A 20,659-nucleotide genomic window follows, 5' to 3' on the forward strand; every position below is an offset into this window, starting at 1 on the left:
TAGCAAAAAAAAATATATATATATATAGACTTGGTGATTATAACAGTACTTTTTAAAGAGGTTTGGAAATCTTGGGCATTTAGAATGAGGCAAGGAGTAAATAATAATGTATGCAATTGCCTTGCATCAAATTTTCAGTTGAACAGTAAAAAAAATAAAAATAAAAAAAAAATCTTATTGTTCCTATCTGATGAACAGAGAAAATGCCAGGAAACCTGTTTCCCATTCAGCCATATTTACGAAGGAATTGTCTCTGTTGTTTGTGTCCCTTTACCAGCCCTGCAGCTCCCTTATGGCATCCTATGCACTCAGCAGTGTACCTTGGCAAAGCTCTACTGATTTCTGTGCTGAAGATGCTGGCCCTAGGAAGCCACTAGGTAGAAGTACATATTTTACAGCTCATAAACTGAGGGGATTGTATGGCTCCAAGGACTGATAATAGGATGCAGCCCCATTCATTCTCAGATCACTGGCTGGAATTTAGCCCAGTCATGGATGAGGTACAATACATTGGCAGGGGCAGCATGAGAAAGCTGGGACCAATGATGCTCATGCTGTACCTGCTTTGCAAATAAACAACACATATATTTTCCCACTCTGCCAGCTCAACACCTTCAACAGCTGCACTCAGGAAATAATCTTGAAATTGTCTATATTTTATAAGCATTAGGCCTACAGTAAGAGCCAGGAGTTTTGGATACAGCCCTGTATTTTGAGCACACCAGCATTTGCAGCATGTTTGGGGAAAGGATGCTGCATTTGCTGGAGATCTTTACGTATAAGTGGGAGAGAGGTTAACATATAATCCACAAGTTCCCTCTGCATGAAGTGATGTAGCTAAACTGATACGTGTAACACAGGATTCTGTACTAATGGACTGATGCTAACTTCCATTAGCAAATGGAGAAGGTAGTAATGAGTGAGAATACATGGTAGCTTTATACAGTGCTGTCTGTGCAGATGCATTGGCTGAAGACATTAAGGCCCCTAATGTACCTACAAGGTCTCTCACCGTTTTCCTACCTGAGATGTTTGGTCAAGTGCCTGCTGTGTAACTGCTCTTTCTTTAAACCCATTCCATTTCAAATGAGTGGGATTAGCTGAAACAGGTTTAAATACCAGGTTTGTTAGTCCATATATCTGGACTTAAAAAGGCCTTGCATGTTACACTGCTGTAGCAAATCAAAGCAGGATTTAATGAGTGGGAGGTTATGGATGGCTGGAGAAAGCTGGGATCGATAACCTCCGAGTCACTGTTTCACCCTCTGGGAGAGGGCACAAGCTCAGGCCCAAGAGCAGCTGTTTTGCAGCGTTTTGGACATTTCTTAAAAGATGAAGAGAAATTACTCCTGATGTCAAAGGGCGCTAAGGTGTCTGTTAACCCCCTGCTGGTACAAATCGCTCGTACTAGGGCCAAGCGGGTGTGAAGTGCTCGCGGCTGTTCTGTGCTCCTTGCGTGATGCTTTCGTTCCAAGCAAGGCAAAGGCACAAATGGTAGCTAGTTGACCAATGCATTTTTTTGCATCCAGTCGAGAAGCAAGGTGGCAGCAGTAGCTAAATGTTCGTTCTTCAGCTGATAAAGGCTGGAATTTTTTCTCTTCTGTGTCTGCAGAACTTCCAACCAACCATAAAAAGTTCAGGGGTGTCAGAGTAGAGATCTATGCTGTAATCAAGAGGGATGTCTCCTCAGAGCTCTATTAGTTGCCAAGAAACTACTTTTGCAAAAGTAGAAATCTCTAACCACTCCTAAAATAATTGACTGGATGGACACAGAGTGACCTAGCTGTGCTCAGGAAGATTTCCTGGAACAGATGCTGAGATACCACAGTAAGGAGTGTGATGTAAATACATAGACGTTGCCAACCAAATGGGGAGTCTAATTGGATTTAAATCCTTGTATAGGAAAAGTAGCGTAGATTCCTGGCTAACTGAATAGCTATTGAGGAGTGCAGGTCCAGTGACTTCAGCTTTTTAACTCTGTCTCTGGACTGTAATGCTAGCAATTAATTCTCTTCACTTTCCAAGCGAGAGTCTCGCGCTGTATCGATCTTGATGTTTGGACTGTAAGGTTTTCAGTGCCTGTCTGTTGTTAGGCATTTACAGGGTGGGTGGGCCTATCTCACCTCATGTCATACAAGTAACACTGACATGTATCACAATTGATCCTTTGTGATTTCAAGAAGTTTTGCTCATGCTTTGCCTTCCTTTCATAAATACAGATGGTTAGCCATCTTTCCTTCATGGGCTTGCTTGCCTAGAGTGATGCAAAGACAAGCACCGATGGGCATCGTTTCATGCTCACTGAATGCATGCACAAAGGGCTGTGTGGAAGCAGTGGTAGGCTTCAGTGTTTGTGTGTTTCTGTAAGTATTTATGGACTATAACAGACCAGTTCACTGCAGCTCTTTCAGACTGACTCCTTTGAAACTCCGGGGAGTTATAGCAGCTGAGAGTCCCACCTCAGATGAGGGTCTCTAGCAACTGCAGCCTCAGACCTTGAAATAGCAGAATATTTGGGAGAGAATTCTCCAAGTGCAAGTTTTCTTCTTGGTCTTGGATAAACTGATTCCAGCTCTCTAGGTAGTTAATACCCTTTTTATGTGAAGGACTTGTTTATTTCTAAAGGAAATATCTGCATCTGAGAGAGAGTCTGCTGTTCTGTATTGACTTCATAAACCTTGACTTGGAAAGCACAGACACGCTGATGGTTAATATTTCTTGGCTTTTTAACATGCAACTTCTTTTTTGTGTTTACAGAAGCTTAAAATAAAACTTCCTTGATCTCTGTCAAAACAAAATGAGATCATTCAAAATTCTTTGTTTTCAATCCTGTGATTTTTGGGAATCTGGAGTTTGGAGAGTTAATAGGTTTTATTATCTCGAGTGTCTCTAGTCATCCCTCAGCTGCTGCCATGTTGATCTCTTGCCCTCAACTTTTTGGTGTATAAGGACCCATTTTTTAAAAAAGCAAAAGCAATTTTACTGTAGTCTCCATGATTTAAAGCTTTGTTCCATGCTAAAATACAAAAAACTTCTGAAGATTTAGAAGCTGTACCAGCTTTTACAACATCAGGAGTTCAGGCTTGTACTTTTAGTAGACTTTTGCTGCTGTTGTTGGCCGAAGTTGTGCAAGAAGTTTTCTTCAGTGAAGAGGCGCGTTTGGCTGGAAAAAGCCAGAGCCATCGCAGGACAAAGGCGCTGCCCAAGCTGCAGAGGAGCAACTTCTCCAGCATCACATGTTGGCAGCTGCTGAGTCAGGAATGGCATATTTAGTATAAAGCCTCTTTCGAGGTTCTTAGTGTCTGGACAAAGTATCTGCTTATAGTCAAATCCACTTCAGTAATATATTTTAGTGTCACAGAGTAGGCAGTCAGAAATCATGTAAAACTCAGGCAATCTAAATGTGAACACAAATAACCTGCCCCCTGTACTGTTGAAAGTTTTCCATGCTAATAAAATTTAGCTTAGGAGCATTACTAAGTAATTTCAAGTACCATAAAGTAGCTGTTGTGAATAAAAAGTGTTGTTACTGTGAAGACCCGGCCCAGTTTCTGCAGGAATTAGTTATTATCATTAATTATCACTCTATTTTATAGTTATTGCCTCTAATTTCAGACTTTAAATACTCTAAAGCATAAACAACGCTAATCTAATTATGGTGTGAGAGTTGTTGAAATTTGCATGCAGAGGAAGAAACCATTAATAAACTTTATTCAGAGAGAAACTTACAATAACAATTAGCATTTTCCTGCATTTCTGGTGTCATGGAATTAACCATCCTTCCTTAGCTTAGGCCAATTATTTATACAACACAGGCAGCACAAGCTGTATTAATCATTTAGAGATACAAAAGGCTAGAGAGCCACGTGATCTGTGTGATGGAGCCACCACACAAAAAACATTCTGCTGGTATAAAGTCCTTACATCAAGTTCACTCACCTGTTTGTGGCCAAGTACAGTGTCAGAAGAACTGATGAGAACTATGAGAAAATCCAGATATTGATCCTGTTGTTGAAAGTATGATATGGTTTTATGTTGGCCTGTTATATGGTTAGTATTCCAGAATGTTCTACGTAGGGTTAAGAAGATACTTCCTAGTGCATTTTAGAAACCTTTGGTTGTCCAGAAGAGACAAACACAATAATGATCACTTCTCACGAAGCAATACTAGATCATATTGTATAATGTGCATAAAATAATGTTTAAATGTTATATATATATATATATATATATATATAACACTTTATAAAACTGTGTTTAAAGGTTTAATTTAATGCAACAGTCCTTAGGATTTTCCATTTTCATCTCCACAGCACCAAAAGAATCCTGTTACACAGCACTCTTTATCTAGATAAAGATGAAGCTAGTTCACAGCTTGACTTACCTACATATGAATAGTGCAGTGACAGTCTCTTTCTTGTAGATATTTCCAATATAATTTTCACCTCTGCAACTAATTTTGTGTCAAAGCTTGTACATGCATATGATACCTAAAGGCTTTTGAATGGAAATGAACTTTAAGTGGCTATTAACATAAATTGGCTTTGAACCTATAATCTGCAGATAAAAGACCCTTCGAGATGTCCAGGTCTTATAATCGTACTTATGCTCTGAATATAGGAGAACACAGTTATAAACTTTACAATACAATTATCGGGATTATTTTTCTTTCTTTCTTATTTATTCCTACTGTTTCGTGTGGCTGGCTGACCTTACTTCACATCAAAGGAAGCTTGATGCGAACATATTTGGGAGGTCAGGCTGGCTACAGGCCATTAGTGTGATGCTTTGGTTGCTACCTGGGAGCTGCACAGAGATTTTCTGTGTAGGTTCCCTATGCACTGGGAATTGTCAACAAAACGCACGTTTCTGTGACGTCAGCACCTGCCTTGGAAATCACTGAGTAGCCTCAATTTGCCTTCTGCAAGTGCTTGTTCCCAGCCTTGCTTGCGAAGGGTTTGTGGGGTGCGGAGGCGCTTAGCTAGCTGGTTCTGCCGCATCGCAGCTTGAAACTGTGGTGGTCAGCCGTAGCTTTGCTCTGCGTACGCCATCTAGACAATGACGATTACGGCTCAAGACTGCAATGAATACACTAATTAAATCAAATTGGCAAACAAAACTTAATCAAATGCAGATGCAAATGCTTGCCGGATGAAAAACTCAGCATGAGCCAGCAGTGTGCCCTTGCAACCCAGAAGATATTTGTATCCTGGGCCCCATCAACAGCGGCGTGCCCGGCAGGTCCAGGAGGTGGCTCTCAGGAGGGGATTCTCCCCCTCAGCCCTGCTCTCGTGGGACCCCACCTGCAGTGCTGCATTCAGCTCGGGGGCCCCCGGCGTAAGGAGGACACAGACCTGTTGGAGTGGGTCCAGAGGAGGCCATGAAGGTGATCAAGGGGCTGGAGCAGCTCTGCTGTGCAAACAGGCTGAGGGAGCTGGGGTTGTTCAGCCTGCAGAAGAGGAGGCCCCGGGGAGACCTTAGAAAGGCCTTCCAATACATAAAGAGGGCTACAGAAAAGCTGGGGAGGGACTCTTTGTCCCGAATGTAGTGATAGGAGAAGGGGGAATGGCTTTCAATTAAAAAGGGGAAGTTTAGATTAGATATAAAGAAGAAATTTTTTATCCTGAGGGTGGTGAGGCCCTGGCACAGGCTGCCCAGAGGAGCTGTGGGTGCCCCGTCCCTGGGGGTGCCCAAGGCCAGGCTGGATGGGGCTGGAGGCAGCCTGGGTTGGTGGGAGGCGTCCCTGCGCACGGCATGGGGTTGGGATTAGACGGCCTTTCAGGTCCCTTCCCATCCAAACCATTCTTAAACACACCCTTAAATCCATGCCAACGTGTTTCTTTGGTTCAGGCTGCTTTTTTGTGTTGTGAGACTGGCAGCCTGAGAACGTGCTATATTCATTTATGCCAGCAATGATCTTCCACTGACTTCACTGGCGCCCAGCTAGATTCACGCTGTGGAGATCGCCCTTGTGCAGAACTGTTTCAGTTTAATCTGAGAGATGAATTGTTGCAGAGGCCTTCATGTTCTCACCCATCCGCCCGGGGTAGGAGGCTCACGCTGCAGCAGAACCCTTATTCCTACAAGTGCATATTGAGCATGTTTATAAATATGCTGCAAGGATGAATTTGAAAAAAACAAAAGGACAGCTGTGTACTTGTAAGCATTTAGCAGACACCGAACTGCGTGTGAAAACACCATCGCTACATGACACAGAACTCAGCTGTAAGGCTTGCTGTGCTCAGGGCACATGGAGACAGGCAATCACGTTTGGTTATGCAGCATGAGTTTAAACGCTTTTCTGAGCACAGCTTTGTGATCTTGTTCCTCTGTGAAAATGCACACTCCGTAATTCCACTTGGCTGGAGGGGACCCGTAGGTGGCCTTCTTTATAAAAGTAATATTGATCTTTACTAATCACGTGTGGCTAAATCATCTTTCTGATAGCTGTAGCACATAGGCATGGATTGCTGACACGCTTTTCTTGCAGACCTACAGGGCTGACAAATGAGGGGAGGTTGCTGGTGTCGCACCAGCTGACAAGACCAAGTGTCATTTTGTTGCCAAACGTTTTTTGCTTTTACTTTTTTTTTTTTCCTCCTTTTCTTTGAGGGAGGCAGGGTGATTGCAAACAAAGATCTAGCAGCCCATGTTTATTATTTATATGTTTCTGTAATAAAAACTGAGCTGCCAAATTCAAGTGAGGAACAGAATTGCCCTGGAAATGAATATAGAAATTGTTTTTTTGGGTGTCAGCTCAGTCTAGTTTTCTATCACACTTTTTCCATTATTCATAATGTCATATAGTGTTATGTATTTAGCTAGTGCTTGGTAGATAGGCAGTGTTAAGTATAATCTCTGGTTGTGTTAGCCATTAATGTCATGTTGGACCAATATTTTTTTTCCAATATTTAGTATATTTTAAGGATAAATCCATATTACCTATTTCTTTTATTTTAATTTTAATTTTTTAAGCAGTATGATGTTGTGCCTGGGATCCCATATTTAGAATTCAGGTCCTATGTCAGTCTGGTTTCCTTTGCTGTCCTTTTAACATTAGGAGGAATAATACCACCTCGCTTATGAGTTGATGGCTTCCATGGTGATGTGTATGCTGCAGTACCTGCTGCTCAAATCTCGAATATTCAAAACCACTCATGTCCTGTCAGGCTTTGCTGACATGACAGAAATGAGATTTATTCAGTCTGTTGCTTTCAGAAGTAGCTAGGTTAAACAGTATTAGACTTGTCACATGAAAATAATCTACAATTCATTAATAGTTTACCCTGAATGGGGGAGAGGAGGTATGCGTGAGCACAATGCTGCATAAGCGTCAGTGCTGCTTGCTGGTTCAAGCAAGACAAAGTGAAAATCGCTTAGGTGTAGGAACAAATGCTTTAGAGTGTGAATTCTCTTATGGGCATTTCACTATCCTTTCTCAATTCCTTGTGGTTTCTTTTTGTGTATTATTTAGCTATTAGAACTTCGTATTTAGCTTGTCCGCTTCTTGTTACGGCTAATAGGGGCTGTAACCTCCTAGATGCATTTACGAATGAAGAAAAGACAGCAAATGGAATATAGATGCCTTTATGCCCTGTGATACTCAAGGGCTAGATCCAGTGTGGGATTTAGTTATCTGCACATCAGCTATTTGTAATTTGTTAATACCTAGGATTTAGATGAAAAAGTATCAGAATAGAACCTGAGTTCAGAAGAGAACTAAGGGCCCTTGTAAGGAAGGATAAGTATCGTAGAAAGGAGAAGCTGTCTACAGCTATAGGAAGTGCTACAAATGAGATCTCAGTGCTTTTCAAGCAGTTTTGAGTATGTGTGGAGGCTGTAAGCAAGGTCTATGCGCACGTGGGGTGAAGGACCAGGACCTTTTTATGAGATTAAATGCTAAGGAGCCTTCTTGGATAAAAATAAATAAAAGTCACTGTGTCAGACTCACAACTGCGTGTGCTGTTGCTGCACATCTCTACAATAGGCTGGTTAGTTCGTCTGTTATTTTTGGTAAGGCTGTGTTTATACCTGAGGTCATTTCTGTGGCTGTGCTGTAAACCAGACCACAAAGCTGCAGGCCTGCCTGCCTGCAAGGTCAGCATACACCAGGTCCTGCCGGGGGAGAAAAGACGGGAAACGGAGTGAGAACGGGAACTTTGTAAACTGGTTTGGCTGCAGAAGCTGTGTAACCGAATGTGAAACCGAATCCTTTGGTGGTTTACCCAGGATTAAGTAGGCAGGTTGAAATGCACAGCGGAACTCAACTTCCATCTTGATTTCAAAACACTAAGTAAGCTTTTAAGTGCAAAACTATACTTTTAATCTAGAATAGTACGAAAAATCGACCTACTGTTTTTAATCACTGGGACGAATACACAGCAATTCTGTACTACAGGCATTAGTCAAAAGTTACTATTATCTAGCAGAAAGCAAGCTTGACAGAAACATGGGCTAGCTCGCTGGTTTGTTCCGTCTGTCATCAATCACTTCACCAGGTCCTTCACACCCAATACAATGTCAGTGTAACCATTACAATGTAAATGTGGCTATGCAAATTCCCAGGACCCTTATTATTGAATTCATTAGAGCTGTCCAGCCACCGTATAAATGGTCCTGTTTGATCTTCAGGTGCTCCTCAATAGTCGCGTAGACTTTTCTACTTAGAAATATTGCAGAAATTCAACCTTGTCCCCATAATGGTGGTCTCTCTCTCTCTTTTTTTTTTTTTTAATTTGCTTTATGCAGTATTTCAAACTCTCTTCCCTACATGAATACTTCAGCATGGTTTTTATCCTTACCAAAAAAAAAAAAAAAAAAAAGAAAAATCAATGCAAGAACCCACAATAGACAAACCACTGGTAATAAAGCAGGGTATAGGCATTCTGGAGAGAGAGAACTGTCAATAAGAAAATTGATTTTTGTTTCTGATATACAACAACAAGAACAAATTGCAGGATTATGTATAGCACATTAGTTTTTTCTCCCTTCTCACTACATCTACTCTTGACTCTCTGTCTCTGTCAAACTTCTTATGTGAAGAAGTATGTCAAAGGAACAAAGAAACCCTGTGAAAAACATTCCGATTTAAGCATGCACATGCTTTACATTCAAAAAGAGAGACGGCCAAATATCTTCATTGTTTTTTTCCACCAGCTTCTGTTTACAGTGTTCAGAAGATCCAGTTATTCTGGAAGAAAAAGAAGTTTGATGCATTTTTTTCTCAAGCCATCATCGTCTGGAAACACAGTTTTAATTGGCTAAACTCATCAACATAGAAAAAGATGGGAAGAATAAAGCTGAGCAGTGGGGACTGTGATCCAGCATAACACAGCAGATTGCCACTTACTGAAATCCTGTCTAAGCTCACTTAGAGGCAGTTGCAGGTGGTGATTTATATTAACACAAAATCGTGGTAGTGAATATTATATGAAGTTGTATTATTCAGAATGCCTGATCTTTGCAGATGCATTTCCTTACCTTGGGAAAGGTAGTTTTTTAAGCAAGTATAGAAAAACCAAAAGGCTGGGCTATTAGGAACTTCTGGAAAGCTTTAGATCAGACTCTGAGATCTGTAAGATTTGAGAGGGGTTTCATTGTCTTGTGAGCTGTTAAAGGGAGAGGAGAGGTGACGAATGACAGCAGGGCTTGATGCCTGTTGGTACAGAGGTTTTTAGCCAGAATACTCGCATGAGAAAAAGGTCACATCCCACACAGGTTGATAAGACTTTTGTGAGTGGACGTGCAGAAAGGAGGATTACAAACAGAGCTTACAGCGCTAGCACACAGACCAGCTGGTGAGGAAGCAGGTCAACACACAACACTGGAGGTGCAGAAACCCCTTAAGAAACACTCGGATAAACTGGCAAAAATGTGCTAAAATCATTGCATTTGGGAAATATTAATTGATTAATATTTTAATCCTAGATTGATCAAAGACAACAAAAAGTGTGCTGTTGAAAACATCTATGGACAAATATTTCCCTATACAAGTTCAGAATTATTTATTTGGTGTTATTAAATTTATGAAATCTCCTTCAGGTTTTTTTTGCTTGCTTGTTTGTTTTTAAAATTTCCTTTAAATCCTATGAAACTCATCCACCGGGTGTGGAACACAGACCATGATGCCTGCACACAGAGACATCCAGAAAGTCTTTACAGCAGAGTTCCCTTCCTAGCACTTATTCCCCTGATCAATAAAGACAATAAAAATAAGAAACAGAGAGAGTTAATATCCTCCATTTCCTTTTATTTTATTTCCGATTGCGGCAAGTCTGGATACTTGGAACATAAATACCTGGCTTTTCGTTTTTAGGAGAGGTTTTAAGCCTGGGTACCAAATCCTTTCACTTGCCCCAAAACTGTGACAGTGGCAGAAGTCCCTGTGAGTGCTGTAGCCTGGGGAGCTTGCATTAATGTTGAGCAATGAAGAAATGAAGCTCTGGGTACCAGCTTTTTTTAAAGACAACAGTATTGCTTCCCTGGGTTAGGAGTGTGTATCCACTCTCCTTCAGAAGAAACCATCCTTTTTCCAATGCTGTTTACTTTTCCAAAGAAAAGTGAAAAGCAATGCTCAAAGACATTTCTCCCTTTTATCCCTGTTGTATTATTAGTATTACTTGCAGTTGTGCAAAAAGGCTGCTTTATACTCAGTGCTGTACAAACACAGGGGGAGGATTCAGCCCCTTCACAAAAAAAATACCCCCAAAATCCCTACACAGAACATCCTAAATGAAAAAGTTGATGTTTAAGTTCAGTTGACATGGGGAATTGTTTATGCCTATGGCTACATCTTCTGTATAGTTTAGAGTATATCATTTATAGGGAAATGAGTCAGAAACAGACACAGAGGACGGAATAGTTTGTTTATGTAGCCCTAAAGAAACGTTGAGAGTGGGAATATAACAAACTGTGTTAGACCGGACCATTTTCTAGGTTTTGGATCTGCCCAGTGCTCCTAAGGCTGGGTCTGTTCCTGCGGGGCCGGTGCTGCGGGGTGCGATGCAGCGCGGCTCTGCTGCTGCTTACCCGGTGGTGGCATTTCTAACCGTTCCCAGCCCTCATCTTTGCTCTGTACCCAGGTTTCCTTTCCTCCCCACAAAATTCTTCTTCTCGCCCCCTAAGCTGAGGTATTTCCATGGGTGACACAGGGAATGCACCTGGGTCCAGCAGTTCCTAGTGAAACGCGCACCTGGACGTCTGTTATGTCTCCAGTTTTGTCTGCGATAGCAACCCTTTTGAGCATTTTTCTCTTTGTATCTGGAGAGAAGGCCACTCGTCTGGGGGACGTGAAGATAAATAGGACTTTTTAATTCATAAAAATAAAATTGCATTTTCCCTCTAAACCTGTTTCCTTGACAAGCAAGCTTCCCTGTGCTCTGGGCTTTGTTTTGGCCCGCATCCTGGACATAAAACTGAAGACTTCCACTCAAACAGATTTCGCTTTAGAACACTTCCCCGTTTCTCACGATGTGTTGCTAACACATCCCATGTAAAGCTCCGTGACCTACCTTTATGCCGCATTGAGCCTTGGGTTTAGCAGATAGGAAACTTCTGCGGTTCCGGTTTGCAAGCTGTGAGAGGGCATTTGAAACTGCAATGAGTTTTTATTGAAAGACCCCATAAAATGAAACCCAGCGTGCCGAACGTACCAAAATATTAGTTTAACTGCCTGTTTACAGTCCCACCATAAAAGAAAAAATATAGTCTATAAAACAGACCTCCTGAAGCAACATTTAGAATAATGGAGGAGGGAAAGTATTGTTTAAACAGATGCCATAAATTTAATATGGTAACATTATTGCCACCCAGGATTTTATTGATTATATCTTTTCAAGTTACTTATCTAGAAATTTATTGTGTCTGCTTCCACTCTTATTTAACTGTGGTTTCCAGAAAGGAATTATTAATGAGCTATTATCTAAGAAGTAAAGGGGACAGGAAAGTGACTTAAATAAAATGGAGAATCAAATACAAACACAAATCATGACAAGTCTTATTTTTGTCTTTTTTTTTTTAAAGAGTCTAATGAAGAAAAATTTAGAGAGGAAGTAGCTTTTGTGACACAACCGTGCTTTTTGTTTTTTGCTTTTTTTTTTTTTTGCTTTTTTTCTTTTTCCCAATTGCAGCACAGTGGCTTCAGTTCTCTACTAGGCGATGTATGCCTACCAACCTCCATTTTCCCTTTCACCCTCCCCTTCTCAGACCTCCCTGTCCCTGTGATAAATATCTGTCTTAGAGGAGGAATGCAGTATTTCCTCGCAAAGTGATGCTGGGGCTACTGTCCACTCTTCTAATAGCAGAAGAGTGTTAATTTGCCTTGGTTCGCACATCCAAGGCATTGCTGGATGTGTGCTCCACTCTAGTAATTGCTCGAAAGCGACATAAACAGAAATTGCTGAAAAAAACGATCAGTGTTTGTGTTTCTGTCATTCACTGAGAGCACTCAGCATCTTGGCAGGGATCCAGAGAGAGGAGAAAGCAAGGATCCGGGGCTGCTCTCTAATCAAGGCAGAGGAATGCAAGGAAAGCCATACCAGCGCAGCCCCGCTGCCTGCACGTCTCTATTCTGCACGGGTGCCCTTGTTGAAGGTCCCAAGAAATGTTTGACCTCTGAGCTGAGACTGCCAGCACCGATCTAGGTCAGCCCTTTGTGGGATGGAGCAGTGAGGAAGCAGAGAGGGGAGCAGCCCGTAGACTGCACTGCCTGACATAGGTGCTAGTGGGGGCAACCGCACAGCAATCAGTTTTGTTGAACCAGCTTATATCATCTTAATATATGTTCTTCCCTATTCCTTCAGCCTGCATCTGCTGTCGCCATTTGTGTTACACATCATTGATTGTTATTGATTTTATTATACATATATACATAAAGCTTTGTAACTACCCATTGCTACCAGCTTTTATTTTTAAAATGTTAACAGAAAATCTAACTTAGTAATTCTGCAGACAATTGATTTGGATGCTGCAGTTCAGCATTGACTCAGGAAAAAGAAAAATGTATTCTTCCAACCTAAGAAAGACACAAGAGAGGAATAAAACATATGGCAGTCCCTGTTATTCCATATTCACTTAGGTAACGATCATCTCGCATGCTATGTCAACATTTCTGAGTATCTAAGTGCTTGTTTCACCTGTTAATTGTCTCAGCAGTATCTACCGGGGTGACAGCATTAGCTAGCATAAATTATTTTTTATGTGCTTTAACGTAGTGAGTGAGGTCTGTTCACCTTACAGAGGGTACCTTTTCATTTACTCAGAGTTTGAATTAAGTTTCTTGATAGGCTCCTAAGTGATGCACCTTTTACGTGCAACCTAAGGGAGAAAGCATTTCTGCAGTCAGTTATCCAGGGGGAGTTTAGCCCAAAGCAATACACAGAGAGGGACGGGAAGCTTAGGGAAGAGTGCAGGTGCACTCTGGTTAAATGTGCCCGCGGTTAAATGTGGCAGAACGTGAAGCTGAAATTTCCTTGTTACTTTAGCTATGTCCCATCACCTGCTACTCTTGAACTGTAAATGTAAATAATTTCCTTGGTGCTCTGAGCGAACGGTTGATTTCGGAACAGAAATAATTGTCAAAGATATTTGGTGAATCACTTTGAATCGTGACTTGAGCTCTAGAAAGTCTTAAACTTCTCATATGCAGAGAAAGTGCTGAACGCTTCATTTTCTGTGATGGTTTTGTATTCACTCAGCATTGATATCAGCATTCTTGTGAGCAGAGGAAGTTTCACAGGTTAGAGAAGCCTAACAGTATACCGCTTAGGGGGTCATCTTAGGCTGTCACTTTTCAAGGATCTAATGGTACGTCTACATGCAAGATGACACCTGCTGAGAACTGGACATAGATAGATACCAAGCTCATCGAACACCGAGTAAGTTGGGCCTGTAACCTATATGGCCATGTTCCTGTGCTGCTATCTCAGGGCAGCCCCAGTGGGGCAGGAGTTACTACACCAGGTGTAACCCACCTAAACAAGGCTGTACAGCATTTCAAGCCCAAGCCGATAAACCCGAATTGTGTTTTACTGCGTGGTATTCAGATGAAATAAAAGCTAGTATCTGACTTGCTATACCTTAAGGGAATGGAGGTAGTCAGTTTTTAGCATGCTGAATATCCGATATCCTTTTGCAGAATCTGTGAAAGCACAAATACTTGGGCACAGAGCATTCCCTTTTCTTATTCTCTAACCCCCATAATGAGCAACGAGCGTATTAGCCTTTGGTGACATGTTTGAAAAGAACAGGTGGAATCCTACACTGAGTATCAGAGCGCCAAACTTCAGAGAAGTTTGTTCTTCATATTGTAATACTGTTACCTCTCCTTTCTTACAAAAATAGATGCATTTTCCTGTGAAGGATAGATTGTTGGGCAAGAAAACAGTAATTTCTTCAGCTTGCAGAAGGCTTCTCCATATCCTTATTCTCAACTCTAAAGTTTGCTCTGCTTTATTTATTTCTTACACTTGGCATCAAACACTCCTTTGGATATTCATTACACTTCTATGAAAAATGAATTTAATTGATGAATGAAGTCCTGGTTTGCTGCCACTGCCTTTCCATCTTCCAATTCAAAGCTTTCAGTGTGTAACAGATGCATAGCCAAAGGACTAAATTCATCCTCATTCAACAGTTCTCTCGCAGCCTGATAGCTGTCACTTCCCTTGCCAACCCGCATAAATGTATTTAAAACTTTCAGGGTTTATATGATTTTCAACCTTGTAAACAAAGGGTAAGGCTGTTAAAAGAAATATATATGTAACACATATGGAGTTATACCCACTTTGCAGCAGGGCAGATAAAACAGAATCTGTTCTATTGAGTGAATCATTAATTTCTTTTTACTTACAATTTCTCATTGCCTGAAAAGCCATGGCAAAGTTTTGTTCTGTAAACATCTTAAACATGCTTTTTTGGTGTGTATTTCAACAGCTAAAAATATTTCCTGCTTTGTAGAACAATAATATGACTTAACAATAAGCTGTGAACATGAAAATCTGAAATGTTTTGAGACTTTATTTTGATGCTTATACTTCAATACTTCTATAACAGTTTCATGTGGCAAAACAGATTTTTATTTGGGTGATGCTGTAGTTATTATTCCCTTAAAAAAATTTCCATGGAGAATTTCAATTTTGCTGTTGTTGTACCTAAAGATGTAGTATTGAATTATCCAATGTGAAAGCAATACCCCAATACTGATTGATTTCTAGACATGATGACGGTTGTCCATGATTTAGTGCAAGTACAGCTGTTGTGTATGTGTTACTGAAGCACTCTTCGGGAATTTCAGTGACTTTATAGTTCTGGTTTCTGAGCATGAATAACACAGCATCTTAATTTCATGGACTGTTTACCTTGTGTTGTAGCAGACAATTGAAATTTCCGTTGCAATGACATGACTTTACTGCCTGAACTTTAACCCAGGCAGCTTGCTTTTGGTATGATCTAATACCACCAGCTTCTGAAATAATGGCTGATTTGATATTTTTGGGAAAATCTGGAAAAAAAAAACACCACACCCTTGTTCCTGTTCACTCAGAGATGTTTAATGACACTTGGGTTTTAAAGCCCAAACATCCCACTGGACAGACATTGAGGTATCAGTGTCTCCGCTGTGGATGCCAGGGATAAGAACACCTGGTGAACCAGCCTCAGCTTTCAGTGGAATCTAGGGCATGCGATTCGTCTCATCATATAAAATTATCTAAAATAGCCGGAACGTAGTTTGCGATTATCTGTTTCCGTTCATTCTGCACAAGGTCTCTAATCCATAAACAATAAAGACAGGCAAGGTGAATCAGAAGGCAGGAAAGTCCAGGGGGTAGATAGTCTTGAAAGAACTTATCCCATATACCTGTTTGCATTTCCTTCCGTCATTGATTGTCCTATCTATTTCAATCAAAGACTTCTGTGAGAAATGTCATTTCTTACTAGTATCACTTTCCATATCATTTTGGTATGTGTACTGTCAGGATACAAACAGCACTAACCCTAATGAGAACTTAAGGAGGCAGTGGTTGAAGTGTATACTTCAGTTATTTGCAGCAGTCTTCCAGCTCATTCTATTTCAGGCCAGACTTTCTTCCCTATTTTGGATCTCTTTGAAAAGCAGCTTTATTCTGAATATTTAGCTTCCAACAGATAAAGGGAAATTCATTTACTTATTAAAAAAAAAAAAAAAGGTTTTTTTTTTTTTAGGATGTGTAGTTCAGAACATGTCTTTTTCTTCTTTCACTGCAGTCTTTGACACTTGAATGGGTTACTGTTCCATCCTATGCTTTTTTTTCCTTCTCACTCTCCTCTCAGAAGTGTGAGATATAAGAATTTTAATACCTAATATATTGTAGTAGCTCAGGTATTGAACAGTTTTATGTTGACCTTTTTAGTATTCAGTATTTTGATTATATGGTTATGCTTTCCTTACTGGAAGGTTAGTGAGATTTTAAGCAAAAGAATGCAGTGGACAGGCAGAATAAACATCATAATATATAGGTCAGAAAAGTGCAACAAAGCTGCTAGTACTATTTGCGAAATATAGTACACATCCAAATATATGATATCTTCTTTTATCGACTTGGCAAAGAGAACAGAAACTAAGAAGGAATAGACTACTATGGAAGGACAGCAAAAATGATGAAGAGGATTGAGGGGTTGATTTATAAGGGGAGATTAAAGTGATGAAGTACGTATGGCTTGACTAAACAACTGCTAAGAATAGGCTATAAAAGTTATCTGAGAGCAGCTGAAAGGTATGTGCACCCACAGGGAAAGGGTTGTTTAGGGTGCTCTAAGGGGATATAACTTTGAGTAGGGGATAAAACACCACAAAGAAAAATTGAAGAGGAATAATTCAGACAAAATGCGAGAGGTTAGACTGTGCTATTGACTATTTGTCCCTTTCTTGGAGTGAGAGAGGTGTTAAGATCTTCCTGTATGGCTCTCTGTGAGATACTACACCATAAGTTTTGGCTTACAAGCTGCGAGTATCGGCTGTCTGCCTGCAGGGAACAGAAAGGTAGGGAATGGAAAAGTCGGCTTGGTTCAGCCTGCACTCTCTTGCAGTTTAGAACAGTAAATGAAAGCCATAAATTATTGCTTCTCTCCTGAACAAGCTTCCCCCTTTTTGGAGAAAATAGCATCAACAACACTGTGCGTAGAATCACAGGCCGAGAGAACAGGCGTTAGCATGAAATATTTACTGGCCTGGACTTTGTATATCTACTTTGAAGTTACATGATACTATTACGTAGCTTACTGCCTTCAGACACGGCACTTTGACAGTGTTGTGATACGCAGTGAGCCTGACCATTTTGCCTGGGGCCAGCCAGGAGACACGGCTGCAGGAGCTGTGCTGGGGGTACCAGCCAGGCACGTGAAGCCCACCGGCAGTACGTAGCGGCACGCAGCCCTGCCCGCGCTGTGCAGTCGTATAAATTCAAGTTGTTTCTTCCGACTGAAAAGCTGAGAATACAGCGTGTGGCGTTTGCACATTTAGCACAGGCACAGGTTTCTGCCCATTTGCTATTTACATCCGTAATACCTGTGTCTGTGGATATTGCAAGCAGGTGACTCTGCCCACTTAATCTCACCTGGGATAGAGATAAATTGAGTGCTGATGTGAGAAGTTGCTTACTGCTTCGCACAGGTAGGCAGCTGTACATTCTGCTTCCGTCCCTTTCTTAGTTCCATTCAGTGTGAAAAGGTGGGTAATTATATTAAAAGTGAGATTAACTGTTTGGAGCGGGGATAAGTAAGCTGTATGATATGCCTTCCTTGAGCCTGCAATTTAGGTACAGAAAATCATGTTGGATTTGCTGGATTTACTTATGATTGATCCTGATGAAAATGTTTGGGAGCATCAAGCTCTAAAAATACATCAGTTTGCTTAGGCACTAGTATTTTTTTGCCTTCATTTCAAGTAAATAAACCAAGAAGGAATACATGAGACGGACTTTGATGTTACCCAGTGGGGTGCCTGCTTATTAACTGTTGTCCTTATGAGAACCACAGATTGGAAAGCAGTAATATAAAATAACTTTCTGCATAATGCACTGTGTTGAAGTGAATGGTTTAGAGCGAGATAAACTTTGTGTATAAAGCATCCACAGCATGAACTCCTTCCCCAGGCGTGTAAAAGGTTAGAGCTCCAGAAGCATTGAATCAAACTCACTTTATGCCAGCAGATAGATGGGCCCTTGTTGTCTTCTTTCTTTTTCTCCTCCCTCCCCTCCCCCCCCTTTTTTTTTTCTTCTGAGTTCTGTTTTCTTTACTCTAATGGTAAGACTAAGCTGACAGAACAGAAAAGCTCAAAGGTACTTTTCACGCATTCATCCTTAAAAGATCATCTTTATCCTCCCCTTTGCTTCAAGTTCATTTGTGACTGTCTTTCATAATAGGAAGAATACTTCCTCTTACCTGCAGCACAGTGTTTGCAGCTCCAGAAACATAAATATCCCCTTTAGTTGTATATTTTTTCATTGTTTGCATTATGTGAATTGTTTTTAGCTTAAGGTTTTGTTTTGTTTTATTTCCTTGGCAGAAAATATGAAGTCTATCACTTAGCCCAGTTTACTTTTGTTAGCTTATTCTTTTGATCTGGTAAGAAGTTGAGAAATGAGAATTTGGTGTGGAGCTGAGTGGGTGGTATCATGCTCCAAAGGAGACAATCACAATACCTGCAAGAAAGGCTATATGCTTTGCAAGAGATGCTTCATCTGATGATTATGTGAAGGCCGTGGCTTTTTTAAAACAGTAACTGTAAGCCCCTGTGGGACAACAAAAGGAAGGGGAAAGACAGGAAAAACAGAGGGCAAAAAATCGTGTGGTAACAATTTACATGCTGTGAATTTAGCTTTTGTAGTTGCCACCTGAGAAAACAGTCTCCTGAGGTTTTGTGTGCAAAATGGGGCAAATCTGTCTGAATGGGACACTTTGAGAAAATGCCAGCATGCTTCTGCTACAAGTAGCAACAGCTGCTTCTTCAGGGGCAGGTCCCTCCTGCATCCGTACGGGTACAACGTCTTGTGGTGCTGTGGAGCAGGAAGGAGGCCCCTTCTTTTCCATGAAATAAAAGCTTACTGGTCCTAGCTGCCTACCAAACTACATTTTCCTCTTTGCAACAAACTGTCACAGGGATGTCAACCTCAGCTTTTTATCTGCAGTCTACTTTGCAAAAACACTATTCCATCCTATTTAATATCCTTTCTATTTTCAGTTCTGTTAAAGTTCTCAGACAGCGCACATCTCTATAAGAACAATTTCCAGTACTCACGAATGCACATAGCATCGGTCATATGCTCCTCGTTAACAGTTTGTAAAAAGACAGTAGTAGGTCAAAGATACCTGGTGATGTGATTCAAAATTTGTAATCATATTTTGTGTGTTTACTTTGATGGAGTACAGTGCAGCCCCGAAGTATTGAGAGCATTGTCCTCAGAAGCTGTCAGAGAAGAAAGTAATTCTCGTCCATGAGTTAAGAGTAATGTTCTGGGTGGCTTGCTGAATTAACCACAGGGAGTTAATTAAGAGATTCTCTTTGTGCAGAGTAGGGGCCTGAGCCTGGCAGCACTTTGCCTTAAAAGTAAAATGTGGAAATCTACCTGCAGTTGTGGGAGGTCTTAGCATTACTTTTTGTGTTTGTTTCTCCCCCTGAAAATACCTTTTTAAAATGAGGCACAATTTATATGACTGCTTTTGGGATTCTGGCTGAAAGAAGCACAGCTATATTTATGTTTGGACCTCAGGGGGGCAAGACACTTTGCTCAGTTGCAATAAATCACTTGGTGCCAGCTCCTGATCTCAGACCCACAGATTGACTATCACCATGACTAGCTTGACACGCAGCAATTGTGGGTCTTAACCTTTGTATTTCATCTGCTAACCTCATGCTGTGCACTCAGCCTCTCTCAGTTTATTCCTCCATTTTCTTCTCCAGTACATGGACTGGCAGCTTGAGGGGAAGACAATTTGCGTTCCCACGTCTTGGGGTCTTTTGGTGTCTTTCAAAGATGCCAGTGACTCTTGCTGTATTGGGACAAAAATGATAGCTCTCATGCAGTGTGTGAAATATGTCGGAGTTACTTACATGGTGGTGTTACCATGAAGTAATCTGCAGCATGCATTTAGAGCTAACCTCCCATGTAGTTGCATTTCAGAAGCATCTCTGTATGACACAGTTTAATTTAAAGGTCTTCTCTACAGTTTTTAAATGTAGCTTTGATATTTAATATTAGCTGTGCTGTGCTGTACAGTGACCACTTTGATTTGTGTAATGCACAGGCTCATTTTACTTACCGATTTTACTTTCTTTTTAAAGAAACCTGTCTAGCAGGGAGTTGCTCCAGGTTATTGATGTAGGAAACTGCTGTGGAGTAGTGCATGCTGCAAATATATGCTTTGGTTGGCTAAGTGCTAACTTCTCCAAGCAGAAAAGTCCTAAAGCAGCAACTGTTAAAGGGCAGGCTAATTTTGTAAGACTTTTCCTGTCTACAGTCTCTTGTAGTAATTTCCTGTCACCATGCAACTTTCTGTTAAAATGTCACTTTCTGCAAGGGGGAGTTTTGTATATTCTGATTGCTTCTATGCTTTACTTGCATGTTGTGGGTTTTTATTTTTTATTTTGTTTTGTTTTTAGGACCTCTTTACCTATCCTGGACAA

The 20,659-nt window shown here is 40.9% G+C and overlaps 1 long non-coding RNA gene across 3 annotated transcripts in view; it reads left to right on the plus strand.

The window, feature by feature from the left end:
- LOC308182991 overlaps positions 1-20,659 on the plus strand; it is a 48,699-nt gene that overhangs the window by 13,046 nt on the left and 14,994 nt on the right. The window contains exon 1 of one of the 3 annotated variants that reach the window (XR_013942186.1): positions 16,285-17,704. The exons of 1 other annotated variant lie outside the window; for it this stretch is intronic. This is a non-coding gene — a long non-coding RNA (uncharacterized lncRNA). Of the gene's footprint in view, positions 1-16,284; positions 17,705-20,659 lie in introns of those variants that run through there. One more of the 3 variants, XR_013942187.1, reaches the window with a different exon arrangement.

The sequence above is a fragment of the Anser brachyrhynchus genome, assembly GCF_964034855.1.
Source record: "Anser brachyrhynchus genome assembly, chromosome: 26".
In the NCBI taxonomy this organism is placed as follows: Eukaryota; Metazoa; Chordata; class Aves; order Anseriformes; family Anatidae; genus Anser; species Anser brachyrhynchus.